Below are 17,595 nucleotides of genomic sequence, written 5' to 3'. Positions count from 1 at the left end.
TTTTGGCATGCGTAATGAAGGGCAGTCCATTGCTTATCGTCCACCTTGTATGGGTCCGCATTTTTCGCTATCAAAAGTTCAACTACACTTGCATGGCCATTCAGTGCAGCGATGTGAAGTGGAGTTTCACCAAAGATTGTCTGAAAGTTGGTGTTCTCAAGTTGATTAATGAATAATTTTACCGTTTCTACATTTCCGTTTTGGCACGCCATATGTAGGGCAGTCCATTGCTTATCGTCCACCTTGTCTGGTTCCGCATTTTTCGCTATCAAAAGTTCAACTACACTTGCATGGCCATTCAGTGCAGCGATGTGAAGTGGAGTTTGACCAAAGATTGTCTGAGAGCTGATATTCGAATATTGTTCAACCAAGAATTTTACCGTTTCTACATTTCCGTTTTGGCATGCGTAATGGAGGGCAGTCCATTTATTATCGTCCATCTCATTTGGGTCCGCACTATTTGCTATCAAATTTTTAACAACACTTTCATGGTTATTCAGTACAGCGAGGTGAAGCGGAGTTTGACCAAAGATTGTCTTAGAATTGAGGTTCCCCCCTTTATCAATCAAGAGTTGAATTATTTCCATATTTTCTTTATAACTTGCAACATGAAGTGTAGTCCTTTTATATTCGTCCATCTTATTTGGGTCCGCATTATTCTCAATCAACAGTTTCACAACGCTGAAGTGACCATTCTCAACGGCAGAATGCAGCGCAGTGCATTTATCGAGATTTGCATTGTAACCAATTAGAAATTCACATATTGCTAAATATCCGCATTTCGCAGAGACTTTTAACATATTGCTTAGTTGATCAGTGGAGAACGATTTAAGATTTAGGAATGAAACCAATTTCAGACAACCACTCTCGCATGCCCACAAAGCTACGTCCCAGTTTAGTCTGCACAACTCGTTTAAGGTCTCGGAGCAGTTTTCATTTTCTCCAAGCTTGATCATTGTCAGTTTCCTAATCACTTCGCGTTGAGATAGAACGTTGATCAATAAGTTTGGTTCGAACTTGGAAATTTTAACACTTAGATATGTTGCTACGAAGTATTCACCAAATGATAAATGGCAGAACTGAACATCATTGTTGACTACTTTCACCAACATAGACTTTTCTGAACCCTTTTTACAGCGGCTTTTGAATGAGCCATATTTATTTTTATTTTTCAGCTTCTTGAATATATCCATGAGCATTTCAATGTCTAGCAACTTTATCGCTAGCAGTTGATGCTCCAGAATGTACAAGTCAATTAATGAATTGAATTCAGCATCGTTGATATCAACCTTTGTTTTAAATTTTTCTTCAAATTTGATGTGAAAACATTTATGGACAAACCGCTCTAACAGTTGCCCAATATTCAATATGTCTTCTGGCCAATCAAGCGGTTCCGTTTTGTCGGAATTCGCTGCTGACACAAACTGTTCGAATCTGTCAGAGTAAACTTCAGCAAGCATTCGCATCATCAGAGGCAAACCGAACATTTCACTCGAGTTGGATAAAGTGCCGGAATGATATTTTTTTAAAAGAAGTTCCGAAAAGTCTTCAACAACTTTCTCATCAACACTGTTTTTCATCCATATTTTCTTCAAGTACCGGATCTGGTCCTCATGTTGAAAAGGGACTAGGAGTATTAGCTTAAACTTAATTTGCCGGGTTTCCTGCACGTGGAGTCTCGAGCTGATTATAAACTGAATACTCTTTTTCAAACTGAGCAGTTCGAGTATACTAATTACTTTCTCGGTGTATTTGGAATGTATTTCATCAAATGCGTCCAATGCTAAAATAATGGAATATCCTACGTCATTTTGACTTTCCGGGGCATTTAGGATGAGATTACAGTTAGTCTCTGAAAGAACAGCGCTGAGAATTTCCCGGACATCATTTATGTTTGATACTTTTTCTATTTCGTCGAGTTTCTTACATAGCGTGCTTAAACGCATTAAGAATACTGCAGAGTGGTTTTTTTTTTGAGCTTCAAATGACAAAAACTGCAGTAAGCTGGTTTTTCCCATACCGGGGTCTGCCACAAGTAAAATATGTTGCTGACTTTTAAATTTTCCTCGAAGCTCTTCAACAAACTTAGTATCACTTATCGTTCGAACTATTGAGCTAGACCTATTATTATCTACTACCTTGTCGTTGCCTGACATTTTTTGATCAATGCTTAACAATTTACCCTCTGATTCCCTTACGGTGTCCATCCTTTCGATTGTAGCATGCCTTCCTGCGGTTGGTTCTAATGCTGCCTCTTCGTACTTCAAATGGCGATTAATATACGTAAGTTGCCATTCTTCCGCCTCTGCCATTTCGCGCTTTTTCACACCCGTCTGCATTTCACGCTTTATTTGTTCAAAGCATTTTTCTATATCTAGTTTCATCAAACTGCGCAAACTTTTTTCGTCAACAGGTTTGCTACATTCGTCAAAATAATCTCCTAAAACGCGCTTACTTTTTTTGTCAACAGGTTTGTTACATGCGTCAAAATAAGCTCCCAGGTCGATATACACCTGCTCCCAGTACTTTTCCTTCAGCTGACCGAAAATTTCCGGCTGGATCCAAGTCTTCATCCAAGCCTTTAGTTCAGCAACGATGATAGGTCGCAAATCGTTCGGTTGACCCACCGATAGCGTAAAATCGCGAAAGAAGTTACGAATGTCATCCTCATCAACGCGTGGTGGCAAAAATTTGTTCCTTGATTCTTTCGTCTGAAATTTTTTGTTTACGGTTACTTCTTCCTTCATATCACCCTTATCTTCTTGCAACATCTTGTATAGCCTGACAACATCAGGATTTGGATTTTCAGCATTGAAGTTGTTTGCAAAGCGACACTTGTTCTTGTTTATGATCATAACGTCTTTCAATGGAGTGCAATAGCGAGTAAAAGTTTGGCTGACCTTTCCACTGTGAAAGAACTCTTTGACCGCATCTTTAATCGCAGTGATATCGTCATCTTTGTTGATGTAATTGCACAGCTCTGTGATAGCCGTCTCGGTTGGCATAAGTTTTAGGTTTTTGGCACTGGATCTAGAAATACGTAGGATTTCATTTTCTTCCCGTTCTTCGATCTTCACCAACTTGTTATCGGTCAGTTTCAGAACCTTATTGGTGAAGATGTAAAACATCTTATTGTATGCCCTTTCTTTCAAGCTTCTAGTCACACAAAAGTAGGATTTGGCATACTTGTACAAATCAAAGTCTCCGTTGCGTTTGTCACTATTTCCAGTCGGAAACAGGGCATCCAGCTCGAAAAATTTAACCTGTTCATCCTTGGTATCGGCGTGTTTTGCTTGAATTAAGTGGATCTTCTCGTTTGTATCGTCAAACAACACAATGTCGTCAAACTTGTCGGCCATCTTCATTTCATACGCCATCCTTGTAGTGGAACTTGATTCCCGCATAAGCAGCCACAGTGCGAGGGCAATGTCTTTTTGGAATATTTCGCCGTGTCCACCCGACGTAATTTCACTTTCGTACAGTTGTTGCAACATTGTGTTCGACCTGAAAAAAAGGATTGATATTTCATTAACTCAATAAGCTATGAAGGTCATGCGTAAAAAAATTACACTATAAAAACAATAATAGATATAGTAAAAGAATTTGAATTAACATTGAACAGGAAGGTTAAATACTTTACGCCGACTACGAAGCCGTGTAACGGCAAGTTTTCAATGACATTATTTGGCTATTTCTTGATGAATTTCAAAAATAATGGTGCCACTAGAATTTCTACACGGTAAGAAAAAAGTACCCAAAATTGAGTTCCTTTCAATCAACACGTGGCTTCAGTGAGGCTAGGTAAAATTAAGTTAAAAAATTAAACTCTATTTTGAAAAATACTGATCAAGAATTAATTGAGTGAATATTACCTAACGATCAATAGAATGGAATAGGTAAACTTTATCCAACGTTGGATTTTTTAAATAATTTTCTATTCTTTAGCATGAGAATCGCAGCAGAATAAATCCTCATCGTCCTTATACCAAGTTCGACTTCTTCGGAAGCTCATGGTCGATGCAAAGCTGCAGTAGATACAAATTAAGATTTTTGTAAACAATGGAACTAAAAACACTCCTTGCGCTTTGATCAGAGAGCGTATAGGGCATCGTTGTGCCAGGTTGGTTGTGACACATTTCGAGTATGAGAAGGTAATTGCAGTTTGCTCAAAAGTGCCTGAGTAGAATGCAAGTACTTTCGATGCTTGCCCGAAGTTGCGATAGTGAAGATATATACCCATTGTTCGCGACGCGAAGAATTTTATTCAGTTTCGTATACTGAACCAATGAACGCGAAGGATAGACGTTCACGGCGAACGGTGTTTAATGGTGTGCTCAAATCCGTCAGGGTTGCTTAGACACAACTTTCAATGCTCAATCAAAGTTCTTTTAAACTTATGGGATAGATGATCTACCAAAGTGAGAGCTTATTCCTATATCTGAATAATTGGAAACATTAACAAACTGAAAAAAAGTATCTTAGCATAAAGATCAACCTTCAATTCAACTCAAAAGCTAAGACCTCACTTCGACGAATGAATTGAAACGATACCTAATCCCACTTGTTTGCACTTCACAAATGGACCGATTGAGCCTTACCAATGAACTAACTTAATTTGACAATAACGCTAATTTTAAACCAAAAATGCTGAAACATGGACACAGTTTAAGTTTAATTTTCGATTCAATGAAAGAAACGGCTGCTGTCCAAAAAAGCTTGAGCTAAAACAAAATTTTGATACGTTGGATAACTACCGCTTTCGGGTTTCAAGACTAACAGGGCATCGGAGTGGGGTCTGTAGGCACTTTTAGAACGGGCGATGAGGTTTTAAACGTTATTTTAACTGTAAAATAACTTCCGCTTCGGAAACTCAGCAAGGTTTGAAATATCTGCGATGCCGATGATCTATCAAAATAATCATCATTAAATATTGGCTGCAATTGGCGTTGATGTCGACTCTGTAATTATTTACTCTAGCAAACGTCAGTCTGTGCGTGTGCAACGCCCCATTTTCCGTAAAAAAAAAACTACAAGGGACAGCCCAATGGGGTTGTACGCAATGATGACGTAGGACTACGTGGTATGATATAATAAATATTTTTGTTAACTGCAGCAGAAGATGGTGTTTTGTGTAGGAATAGGAATTGTAGCGGGGTTCTCTCTGTTTATTCTCTTTAGTATGACTATGATTGCCCTCGCCTTTGCGCGCGTACAACCCAGGCGTTTCTTGTTAATTATCTCGTATTTCGACTGGAAACGCACTACTACCCCAACAAAACAAATGAATGCATATGATTTTCGGTACTGGATTAGTAGTGGTAGATCTCATACCAGTAACGACCAACTTAGGTTGAATCTAACAACCTTAAACTGAAAAAATCATCATTCGATCACATCCCTACCACCTTTCAAATCCCGAAAATCAAAAACATCTTCTTAATTCATTTGGTGGCCCTGAAAAGGGCCGGTTTTTTGTCTGAGTCGATGATGCTAATTTATCCTCCGAAATCGTATAGAGTGCGTCCTTGTCGCTTCAGAGCGTAAACGACATCCATTGCGGTGACGGTCTTCCTCTTAGCGTGTTCTGTGTAAGTAACAGCGTCTCGAATAACGTTCTCCATAAACACCTTCGACACGCCTCTGGTTTCCGGAAATTCGCTTGACTCCACCACGGCGAGCCAGACGACGGATGGCAGGTTTAGTGATGCCTTGAATGTTATCACGCAGCACTTTTCGATGACGCTTTGCTCCTCCTTTAACGAGTCCTTTACCTCCCTTGCCGCGTCCAGTCATTGATTAAAATTGTAGATGTATCGTCGGTGAAGATTGAAACGAAAATGAACAAAAATTCCAAATTTCGCCTTTTTATACCTACTTGAGGGTTACATTCTTCTTGTTAGATGTTGTATTCTTTTTTCTTTCATCGTTTCTGATTGGTTGAACACAGCAAACGCATGTTATAAAACAGAATGATCTTTAATCTTTATTTCTCACGATCATTCGCTGCCAGACTGTTGAGCAGTTCAGTCGATTTGAATTCTCTCTAGTTTCGTTCGTTCGTTCGCAAGTCGAATTAGCTCCGCGTTGTGTAGTGACGCTCTCGCTGACCCAGCCATGGGTAAGAAATCGCGCGGTAACGCGAGTGCCGGTTTACCGGGAAAACAGACTCTCCCAGGAGACGGCGCGACCACCGAGCCAGCCCAGAAGAAGCAGAAGAAAACCCCATTGCCCATCCCGACAGGCGTTGCGGACCCGCAGCCGGGGCCTCCCGGAACTAAACGACCCAGACCTGAAGACAGCAGCGCCACCGTATCAGCAGCAAAAAAGCTGCTGAGCAACAACCCGTTCTCCGCCCTGCAGAACGGAGCCCAGCCGCAGTCGGACCCTGAGACGGTGCCTAAAAAAGTTAAGTTGCCACCCTTCTATGTGAAGGGCTTCCCTCCCGGGCTATGGGAGCAGCTGGATTTCTACATTAAGCAGGGCCTTCGCTGCACCATTCAATGGTGCACGGAAGGCTACAAACTGATGGTCCCGGCCGAAAAACACTACAACGCAGTCCAGGCCCTCTTGGACAGGATGAAGCTGGAGTACTTCTCCCACGACGTCGAGGCCACCAAGCCGCTAAAAGTGGTGCTGCGCGGGCTCCACGACATGGACTCCACCACCTTAATGGACGAAATTAAGGCGAACGGCCTCAAGCCGGTCGAAGTCCACAAGATGACCCGCAGCAAGGCCATCAAGTATCGTGACCAGCTCTATCTGGTCCATCTGGAGAAGAACTCCACAACCGTGAAGGATCTCCAGACGACACGCACACTGTTCCACATCGTAGTGAAGTGGGAGCGGTATAAGCCGACCCACCGTGGCGTCACTCAGTGCTCGAACTGCCTATTGTTCGGGCACGGCACCAGGAATTGCCGCATGGCCAGCCGCTGCATCAAATGCGGCAAAAACCACAAGATCGACAACTGCGACAGCATCGAGGAAGCCACTCCCACATGCGCCAACTGCGGTGCCGCCCACAAGGCCACGAGTAAGACCTGTCCGAAGCGGGCCGAATACGCCGAGATCCGGAAGAAGGCCTCGTCCAACAACCAGCCCGGTCGCAAGAAGGTTCCAGAAAACAACGCGCAGAACTTTCCTCCGTTATCACCGGTCCAATCACGGCCAATTCCAGTGTTGCCGCCGCTCCCGCTCAACCAACAGTTGGCTACCGCTGCAGTACCCGGTCAAGCCTCCGGGCCATCGACGGATCCCCCTGCTCCGGGATTGGCCGGTACAACCGGCGAAGCATCCGACGATTCTCCGCTGTCAACGGATGAGATCGTCACACTGTTGGCCCAGGCCATCATCATCAAGCGCACCTGCGCAACAAGAACACAACAGCTCCAAGCTATCATCTCCTTCGTCGCTAATTATGGACCGTGAACCCATAAAGATCGCCAACTGGAACGCTCGCTCCGTAGGGGCGAAAAACATTGAGCTTGCAGACTTCCTCCGCAAGCACGACATCGACGTGGGCCTTCTCACCGAGACCCATCTCAAGACCGGTGACAGCTTCTGGCTGCCCGACCACAGCATTGTCCGGCTTGATCGCACCAGCTCCAGGGGGGGCGGTGTCGCGGTCATCATCAAGAAAGGCATCAAGTACTGCACCCTACCCCACTACCGCACTTCCATCATCGAGGCCGTCGGCGTTGAGGTGGAAACATCGACCGGAAACGTCCGGTTCATCGCCGCCTACTGCCCCCGGCAATGTACCGTTAGCAATGGTACAGCACATCAGTTCAAGAACGATCTTGCCAACCACTTCGTAATCGGAGGGGACCTGAACGCCCGGCACGAGGCCTGGCGAAACTACCAGCAGAACCAGAACGGCCGCCTATTATTCGACCATTCCCAGCATGGTCTCTATTCCGTCTGGTTTCCGGACGAACCAACCCTTCACATCACCGGCGGGCAACCCATCGACGCTGGACCTGTTCTTGGCAAACACTGGATTAGCCAAGCCGGTTGCCGTCAACGACCTGAGTTCGGACCACCAACCGGTGCTGACCAAGCTGGGCTGCAACGTGGCCCCTGCACCGTGCCTGCGGAAGGACTACCATCGAGTCAACTGGGTCCAGTTTCGGCGCGTGGTCGACCGCCACATCGTCGACAACCCACCGCTCGACACAGTGGAGGACATCGACCGGGCCCTGGAGGGTCTCCATCAAGCCATATCCGTGGCTGACGAAGAGTGCGTTCGACGAGTTCCTGTGAGGGGTAAGTTTCAAGCAATTGATTCCCACACCAAACTTTTGATTCGGCTCAGAAATGTTCGTAGACGCCAGTTCCAGCGGACTGGGGATCTGCAGCGTAAATACGAAATGGTCGATCTGAATCGGCAGATCGCTTCCAGAATGGTCTCAATCCGGAACGAGAGTTTCGGGTGGCTCGTTCAGAGCCTGGACGACCGTTCCAGACCATTCTGGAAGGTTGCCAAGGTGCTGAAGTCTCACCCCAAGCCCATTCCACCACTTAGAGTCAATGACGAACGGCTTATCACCAACGAAGAGAAAGCCAATGCGATTGGGGAGCACATTGCCCAGTCGCATTTGCTTGGCTCCAAAATCCCAAGTCCACTCGAGAACCAGGTTGCGCAGTGCGTCAAGACGTTAGATGCCTCCCCTTGTGCCGTCCCTCCAGAAGAACAGATTACAGGGGAACAAATTTGCTCAGCGCTGAAATATAGTAAAAACATGAAGGCTCCCGGATTTGACAGAATATTCAACCTAGAGTTGAAAAATCTCAGCGCGAGGGTGCACTCGCTGCTGGCTGCCATCCTCAACAGGTGCCTGGAGCTGCACTACTTTCCAAGCATCTGGAAGGTGGCAAAAATCATCCCGATCCGCAAACCTGGGAAAGACCCTTCACTACCGTCAAGCTACAGACCGATTAGCCTGCTCTCAGCGCTGAGCAAGCTGTTCGAAAAATTGATCCTCAGCCGACTAAACAAGTTTGTGGAGGAACATGACATTCTTCTTCCGGAACAGTTCGGGTTCCGCAAAGGGCATTCCACCAATCATCAGCTAGTGTGGGTGATGAATAACATCCGAAGTAACAAAGCTGTATCCAAGTCCACAGCCATGGCTTTGTTAGACGTCGAAAAGGCGTTTGACAATGTCTGGCACGACGGACTTATATACAAGCTTTGTAACTCTAACTTTCCACCATACCTTGTGAAAATCACCCGTAACTACCTCCAGCAAAGGTCGTTCAGGGGGTCGTTGAATAGTTCCCTTTCGGGACAATTTCCGATCCCAGCAGGTGTTCCGCAAAGGAGTCTGCTGGGACCACTACTTTACAGCATCTACACGTCGGACATCCCTCCTCTAGGAGATGGTTGCGTGATCTTCCTGTTCGCAGATGACACCGCGATAGCCGTCAAGGGTAGGATGCCTCGTGAAATTACGAACAAGCTCCAACGATGCCTTGACACCTTTACTGATTATGCCACCACGTGGAAAATCAAAATCAACGCCTCGAAAACCCAAGCGATCGCCAATTAGGTGAGAATGTTTTCATTCGGTTATGTAAACGAATAAACATTGAAGGGCAGTGTAGCGTTCATAGTGACCTTCCAAACAAAGAAGTTAAACGGCAACAAAGAACAGAGCCATGCAGAGTATCTTTAAAGATACTAGATAACACAGCTATAATCCCTGAAAAAGAGCATAACAAAGACAGACGCCATTCGGAAACTTTTCTGGAAATCGTCTTACCGAAATACAAACACAACGATTTAGTGGACTTAGAAGACTCAAGGATTCTCTCTTCAACCTTAACAGAAGAGGAATTAGAATCCATCAATCAGTCTAGTTTTCTAGAATACATTGAAAAACTAGAAACAGAATACATTAGGGATAATTCTGTTATTAATAATTACACAAATAGGCAAGACAATACCAATATCCAGAAATTAATAAGAGACTTTCAGAGAAATAGCCGCCGTTTTAATCGATTGCTTCAAAAACCAATCAAAATGGAAGAATTTCCAACGGAAAGAGCTATTCAATGCATTCCAGATAGACCTGTGCGCCGCCACGCCACGCCGCCGCCGCCGACGATTTTCATACGCCGCCGCTGCCGATGAAATTGAACCGGCGCGCCGCCGCAGTAAAATTGTTCACGCCGCCGAATAAATTTATGTCACGCCGATGATAAATCCGCAACACCTCTTCGGTAAAATGCATCTTGAACGCGTTTCAATTAGAACGTGTGTGCACGCTCGTTCATGGCTACTCAAAATTTAGTGAAAACTCACTCAATTTCATTACAACCGGATCTACTCTAAATTTAGTAACATAGCCAAAACTAAATTTTGAGTAAAATGGCGAGGTACTTGTTGATGAGTTATTTCAACTCATTTCCATAGAATCCAAAATATAGGGAAATGAGTCATAAATACACAAATGAGCAAATATTTCGTGTCTTTTCGTTTTTTCTTTAGGATTAATAAACCAAAAACTAAAAAACAGTTAAATCAAGCATCAAATAAAACAAAATGCAAAACAATTACCATTTATTATGCGGTACGATTCTGCATCCACGGCGGCTGCAATTTGCATCATTTTCGAATGAATTATTTCGAAATTTTCAAAATTTCTTCTACGACGGAGAGGAAAACTTTATATTTTTACATTCTCACAATCAGGGCTGCAAAATTTATTACAGCTAAAATGCTACTTTTAGAAATCATGAAACTATGGGATATTGAAATAATATTTTTTATATGCAAGATACAAGAAGAGGAGGTAAAGCTTGTGTAGGACACATAAAACCTGTCAATATCACTTCCAGAGTGTCGCAATAAGCTATTAGTTATAACGAAGGGTATTCACTCATTGAAATATCTCATTACAGCTAAAATAGCTAATTGTGACCCTGTGAATGCAAAATTGACAGGTTTTATGTGTCCTATACAAACTTTACCTCCTCTTCTTGGATCTTACTTAAAAAAATATTATTATTATCATATCTCATAGTTTCATAATTTTGAAGTGTGGCGTTTTAGCTGTAATGAGATTTTTCAAGCCTGCTCACAATTCCAGTTTGTTTCTTTTTGAGTCAACAAATGTGCTGAAATCTTAAAATTGAGATCCGCAATGTTGCTCATATTCAGAAATCCCAACTACTCATGCTTTGACGTTTCAAAAGAAGTTATGAAAATGAAAATGTCTGACTCATGTTTGAGCAACCTCAAACAAGCCTGTATGAGGCAACTTTTTAGCGTCATTTATAGCGAATTCGTTTATTATCAGTGCGAAACCGAACTTTTTGGCAGAGCGAACCTCAACCGGAGCTGGGTTTTAAAAACAAACGAGCAAACTGACGTTTGTCAGAAAACAAGCAGACCCAATTTTGATACCCGATCCAGATTGGAACTGAATAATAAACGAATTCGCTATTAGTTTTTTGACGTTTGTTCGCACTTGCTCTATCTAGCACACAGGGATGAATCACTATTTGTCCTGCTGCTCGTACTTGTTCGAGATTGCGTTTTGGTGCGCTGATCAAACGTCAAAAATCTCAGTTCACTGGTTTCGTCTCGATCTACAGGTGAGGCAGAAGGAAACTAGCCGACTCTTTCTTTCTCTCGATCCGACGAGAACACCGGATGAATGAAACAGTCGACTTACGTTTCCTTCTGCCTCACCTATAGATCCTGCGCATCGGTCTCGTCTCAGTTACGCATTTGATTTTTGGAGGTTTTGTTTCCATTCACGACGACTTCAGCGATGTCGAATTTGAATTTAAATAAAATTCCCTTGAATTTTCTGTCGATTGATACTTCGAGAGGAAAAAACCTTTAAAGTGAAACGTGGAAAGAGTGACGTGAAAATACATATATTGAAGGAGAAAGTGATCTGCTTGTTATGCATGTCAGAGGCTAAGAAGAGGCCGGGTGATACCGAGGTCCGGAATTGTAAGTCGAAATGGATAAAATAAACAGACACATCTTAACCGATATCGAAGAATCTGGAGATTGACTTGATATGGATGAGCAAAACCCGTTATCTAGTATGGAGGAGGAGCTAAATGCTCAGCTTCCGAGTTTGTGTGAAATGAATGTCAATGTTCCGTCAAGGACCTAAATAAGCCCCAACACTTATAACAATCAGCGTAACACGTTAGCATTACTTACGTAAGATGATGAAAAGTCTCGAACTAAATAGAGCTGGCGTGAATGCTTTATTGAACCGTCTCACGATCTCATATTCACAGCACATGAGTGGGCGCTAGTTGAATACTTCCGAAACTTTCTTGAGCCGTTTGAGGTGAGTTTTTTTTTTTAAGTCGTGGTTCTGAAACTATAATTGTAAACTATTGTTGCTATATCTCTAGCAACTAAGCCTACTAATAAGTTCGATCTGACCGATTGGTGACCATACAGGGTTTGAAAATTAACATCCAACCAGTGCATTGAAGATCAGATGTTTGTTTACTGATACACTAGACATTCGATAGCTGAGAAAATAATGTTTTATTTTCACCTAACGAACGGAATTCACTAATTGAAATGCATTTGAAAAGCATCAGTGTTCATCAAGTTAATCTTGAGATTTTGAAATTGCATCATTTTGGCAGAAAATGTACTTCAACTGAAAAATTGTCTCAGTTAGCGGACAAGTTAAAAACGTGCCAGTTTAAAGTCGATCACGTAGCGAACGTCTAGTGTGAAAAGTTTCATTTTAGTTCCAATGTGATTTTACTCTAGTCTGTTTCTAAAACATGGTGACGTAATGGTGGTGAAAAGATTGTAGTAAAATTCCGTTTTGGTTTACATATTATAGTAACCCTGTTGTCTGCTGGAAAGAATGCAACAGTTAACATTGCCATGCTCCTGCGATATGAGATTGAAGCTTGTATAACTGAAAAAAAAATGAGGACTTGCTTGCCATGACACACATGAATCTGGGGATGAAGGAGCATCTGAATCGAAAGTTTCCTGTTAAGGACCTTATTTTGATTTCGACTTTACTTGACCCTCGATTTATGAACCTGAAATGCATTTAAAGTGCTTTGGATGAACGCTCGATTACCAATTTCTTGTACGTACTATATGATATGAATTTGTTGTACGGACATCAATCAAAACGAATATGCAAATGGGTTTCTAATCGGTAACTACATCAGATAAATGCGATGAACTTCCTTCTAACTCATCTTCCTCGTTGCTCAGTCTTGCTATGAAGCACTCAAACGTTGAAGATAGTGTGACTTCTGTCATCGAGAAAGAGTGCACCGCATATTTGGCTACGTCATACCCGTAGATGGAGATATTCTTTGCTTTTGGAAAATTAGAAAGCTTGGCAGCCTTGGTTCGCAAGGTTTCGCGAAAGGTTTTGTGTGTGCACACCAAGTGAACGAGTTTTTAACATAGCTGGGCCGATGGGTGAACGGGTGAACGGGTGAAGACGATAACGGCAAAATTAATACACGATATAGGGTAACCAACTTTAATTGGACCCCTACCTATTTTGGACGAAGTTTATGAACAGCTCATACAAAAAATAATATGGACTGCAAGCATAGAGTCAGGTCTCCGTATTAAGATTTACTTCTGAATGATTTTTTTTTATGGTATGATCAGTTGTTTCCTTATGTTATATTATATTTCCTCCGTTACTCGCGCCAACTTTTGTAACACGAGTACTCACGCGTTGTACTTTGTACAACAGTGTGAGTTTTCCATTTCTATTTTGCAGCCGAGCTACCAATCGATCTGAAATCAACGAGTATTCCTCAAAAAACTTGCTTTTAACTAAACAAGCTAAATATTTATTAGAGTTAACCCCCAAAATATGCGGATAATAGAGAAAATATAAATGGAAACCGCGTAAATGGTGTCCATACTACGAGGGTTCTGACTTAATGGGTTACAACATGGAATGTCTCGAGATCCTGACCAGATAGAAAGTTCCTGTCTTTGCCAAAGTAGTTCTAGAGATCATAACCTTTTTGCTGGTGGACAGTAGTTCAAAATTTACTCACTACATAGCGCTAGTATACATGTGAAGTTCTCGCATGTGATATATCTCGAAATCCTGACCAGATAGAAAGTTACTGTCTTCGAAAAAGTTGTTCAGGAGTTCAAAGCCTATAGTTCAGAATTTTTTCACTATATGGTGCTAGTATATACGTGAAATTCTCATATAAAATATCTCGAAATCCTGATCATATAAAAAGTTACTGTCTTCGGCAAAGTTGTTCAGGAAGTCAAGGCCTTTTTGCTGGTGGACTTTGGCAGAGTTTTCTCACTTTGCAACGCTAGTATACATGAGGAATTCTCGCATATAAAATATCTCTAGATCCTGACCAGACAGAAAGTTACTGTCTTCGGCAAAGTTGTTTAGGATGTTAGGATCTTTTCGTTGGTGTACAGTAATTCAGAATTTTCCCTTTACGTGGCACTAGTATGCGGGTCATTCAGAGATATTTTATATGCAAGGATTTCACGTGTCTTTCAACGTCACCTAGTGAGAAAATTATGTACTTTCCACCAACGATAGGGTTTGATCTCCTGGATAACTTTACCGATTACAGTACATTTTTAGCAGGTCTTGAGATATATCATATGCGAGAATTGCACGTATATACTAGTACCATGAAGTGAAATATTCTGAACTACCGTCCACTAGCCAAAAGGCCTTGATCCCCTGAACAACTTTTCGCAAGACAGTAACATTCTATCTTGTCATGCTCTCTAGATATTTTATATGAGAGAATTTAACGTGTATACTAGAACTACATAGTGCGAAAATTCTGAACTATTCTACACCAAGCAATAGGCTTTGACCTCCTGAACAACTTTTTCCAAGACTTACTTTCTATTTGGTCAGGATCTCGAGATATATCATATGCGAGAAGTGTATATGTATACAAACGCCACGTGGTGAGAAAACTCTGAACTACTGTCTACCAGTCGAAAAGTCTTGACCCCCTGAACAAGTTTGCCAAATACAGTAACTTTCTAGCTGGTCAAGAACTCGAGCTATTGTATATGCGAGAATTACACGTATATACTAGCGCCTCGTAGTGTGAAATTTCTGAACTACTCCACCAACGAAAAGAGCTTGACTTCCTGAACAACTTTGCTGAAGGCATTTACTTTCTATCTGGTCAGGATCTAGAGATATTTTATACACGAGAATTTCACATGTATACTAGCACCACGAAGTGAGATAATTCTGAACTATTGTACACTAAGAAATAGGCTTTGACCTCTTGAACAACTTTGCCCAAGACAGTAACTTTCTATCTGGTCAGGATCTCGAGATATACCATGTTGTAACCAATTAAGTCAATCCCACGTAGTATGGACACCGTTTACGCGGTTTCCATTCACATTTTCTCTATTATCCGCATTTTGGGGGTTAATTGTAATCAAAGTTTAGCTTGTTTAGTTCAAAACAAGTTTTTTGAGGAATACAAGTTGGTTTCAGATCGATTGGCAGCAACAAAATGGCAATGGAAAACTCATATGTGTTGTAAAAAGTACAACAGCGTGAGTAACGGGGGGTTAACTTTTATGCATACCGTAAAACGGGGTGTAATTCATCAGCGGGGCAAAATTGATCGCTGAAATTTCTCGTGATATTTTTTCATGTGTAACATGTTTTTCGTTACTAAGCGTACGAATGTATCTTTGTATACATTGTAAAAATATTATGCATAAGTACAATATTGGGTATACTCAGCGATCAAATTCACCCCGTTTTACGGCACCTTCTTTGAAAATTTTCCCACCTAGACGGACCTAACAGATGCGAGATAGGAAGAAGTGACCGTCGTAATTAATGTTAGGCTCATAGGTTGAAAGAACTTCAGCATGTCCAACATATATTCGTTCCCATTCAGTTTGTCCAAAATTTATTATGGACACTGTCCAAAATCAAGTGGAAGGGTCCAAAATATGTGAATATCATGATGTGAAAAGAATTATTTTTCGAGTATATATCAATAAATAAAACATCAAGTGACATTTTACATCCAAGATGAGTAGCTTTCGAACACAACCGCATGTAAGTTGCATAATAATAATAAACAAATAATATTATTTTGACATAAACGTGATCTCACTTCCTCTAGGGGTCCAAAATCAGTTGGTTACCGTAATGTAGCATTATTTTTCATTTCGCTACGTTACATCAAAGCTATATGACAGCAAAAAAAATATATAGCAAGACAAAAAAATAAAAAATAGTCTTTAAACATTTCAAAGAAGCGACACCGGTGGTATAATGGTAAGTGTGATTACCTCTCACCCCAGCAGGCCTGGGTTCTATCCCAATCGGCACCACCGGGAAGTTCTGAGGCTTGACATCTCTGATCACACCTTCCTTTGGAAGGGAAGAAAAGCCGTTGGGCTCATGAGTTGATGACTCGATAGGTCGGGTCCAGGTGTGGGAGCTGCCTCCCTGGCGTCGGTAGCATTGGTGCTCAGCACGGAAAACAAGATCGACGGAAAACAAATCAAGAAAAAAAGCTTTTCAAAGAACCAGTTTCCAAGCAATTGTATCTTTTAACTATCAGACTTTTCAAAAGTTACGCAACTTTGCGGCTACGTTATATCGAGGTATGACTGTGTTTTTTTTTATCTTTCAACAGTGGATTTTAGGTTTTCGTTATCGGACTTTTGTTATCAATTCGTTTTTTGGTTGATCCGTTTGCACATAAACATCATGTGATTTCCGTTACTACACCCAACCGGTGCATGTCGACAGTTCTGTTCATTTTGATTTATCAATGACGCAAGAGATTCGCGGAATCCCAGAGCATCATCGTTCCATGATTGCTCCGTCAATTTTCGCTGCAAAGTTTGGCCAAGTTGATTCCGCAAGATCGTTCTTCACAGATGGATCACTAATAGAGGCGTCCGCTGGTTTTGGTATTTATAACGAATTTCATAGCGCCTCTCGAATGCTTCATGCTCCTTGTTCCGTATATGTTGCGGAACTGGCGGCAATACATTATACGCTAGAAACGATCGCCTCACTTGCACCAGATCATTATTTTATTTTAGTCTTAGTTCTGTCGGATAGTCTTAGTTCTGTCGAGGCTATTCGCTCTATGAGGCCGGTAAAGTACTCCTCGTATTTTCTCATGAAAATACGAGAGCTTCTGAGTGCTTTATCTTTAAGATCTTTTGTCATCACCTTTGCATGGGTCCCATCTCATTGCTCGATTCCGGGCAATGAGAAGGCGGACTCGCTTGCAAAGGTGGGCACTATGGAAGGCGATATTTACGATCGAAAAATCGCCTACGACGAATTTTTCTTCATTTATCGTCAACAGACACTCGCCAGCTGGCAAAATAAATGGAGTGAAGGGAGTTTGGGACGATGTTTATATTCAATCATCCCTAAGGTGTCGAAGTGTCCTTGGTTCAAGGGGTTGGATGTGGGTCGAGACTTCATTCGTATGATGTCTCGCCTCATGTCCAATCACTATTCGCTAAGCGCTCACTTGTTCCGTGTTGGGCTGGGGGACAGTAATCTCTGTGAATGTGGACAAGGTTACCAGGACGCAGATCACATTATTTGGTCATGT

The sequence above is a fragment of the Ochlerotatus camptorhynchus genome, unplaced genomic scaffold, assembly GCF_037179485.1.
Source record: "Ochlerotatus camptorhynchus isolate MF236.1 unplaced genomic scaffold, CSIRO-AGI_Acam_v1.1 ptg000312l, whole genome shotgun sequence".
Taxonomy (NCBI): domain Eukaryota; kingdom Metazoa; phylum Arthropoda; class Insecta; order Diptera; family Culicidae; genus Ochlerotatus; species Ochlerotatus camptorhynchus.
This window is presented reverse-complemented; position numbering follows the sequence as displayed.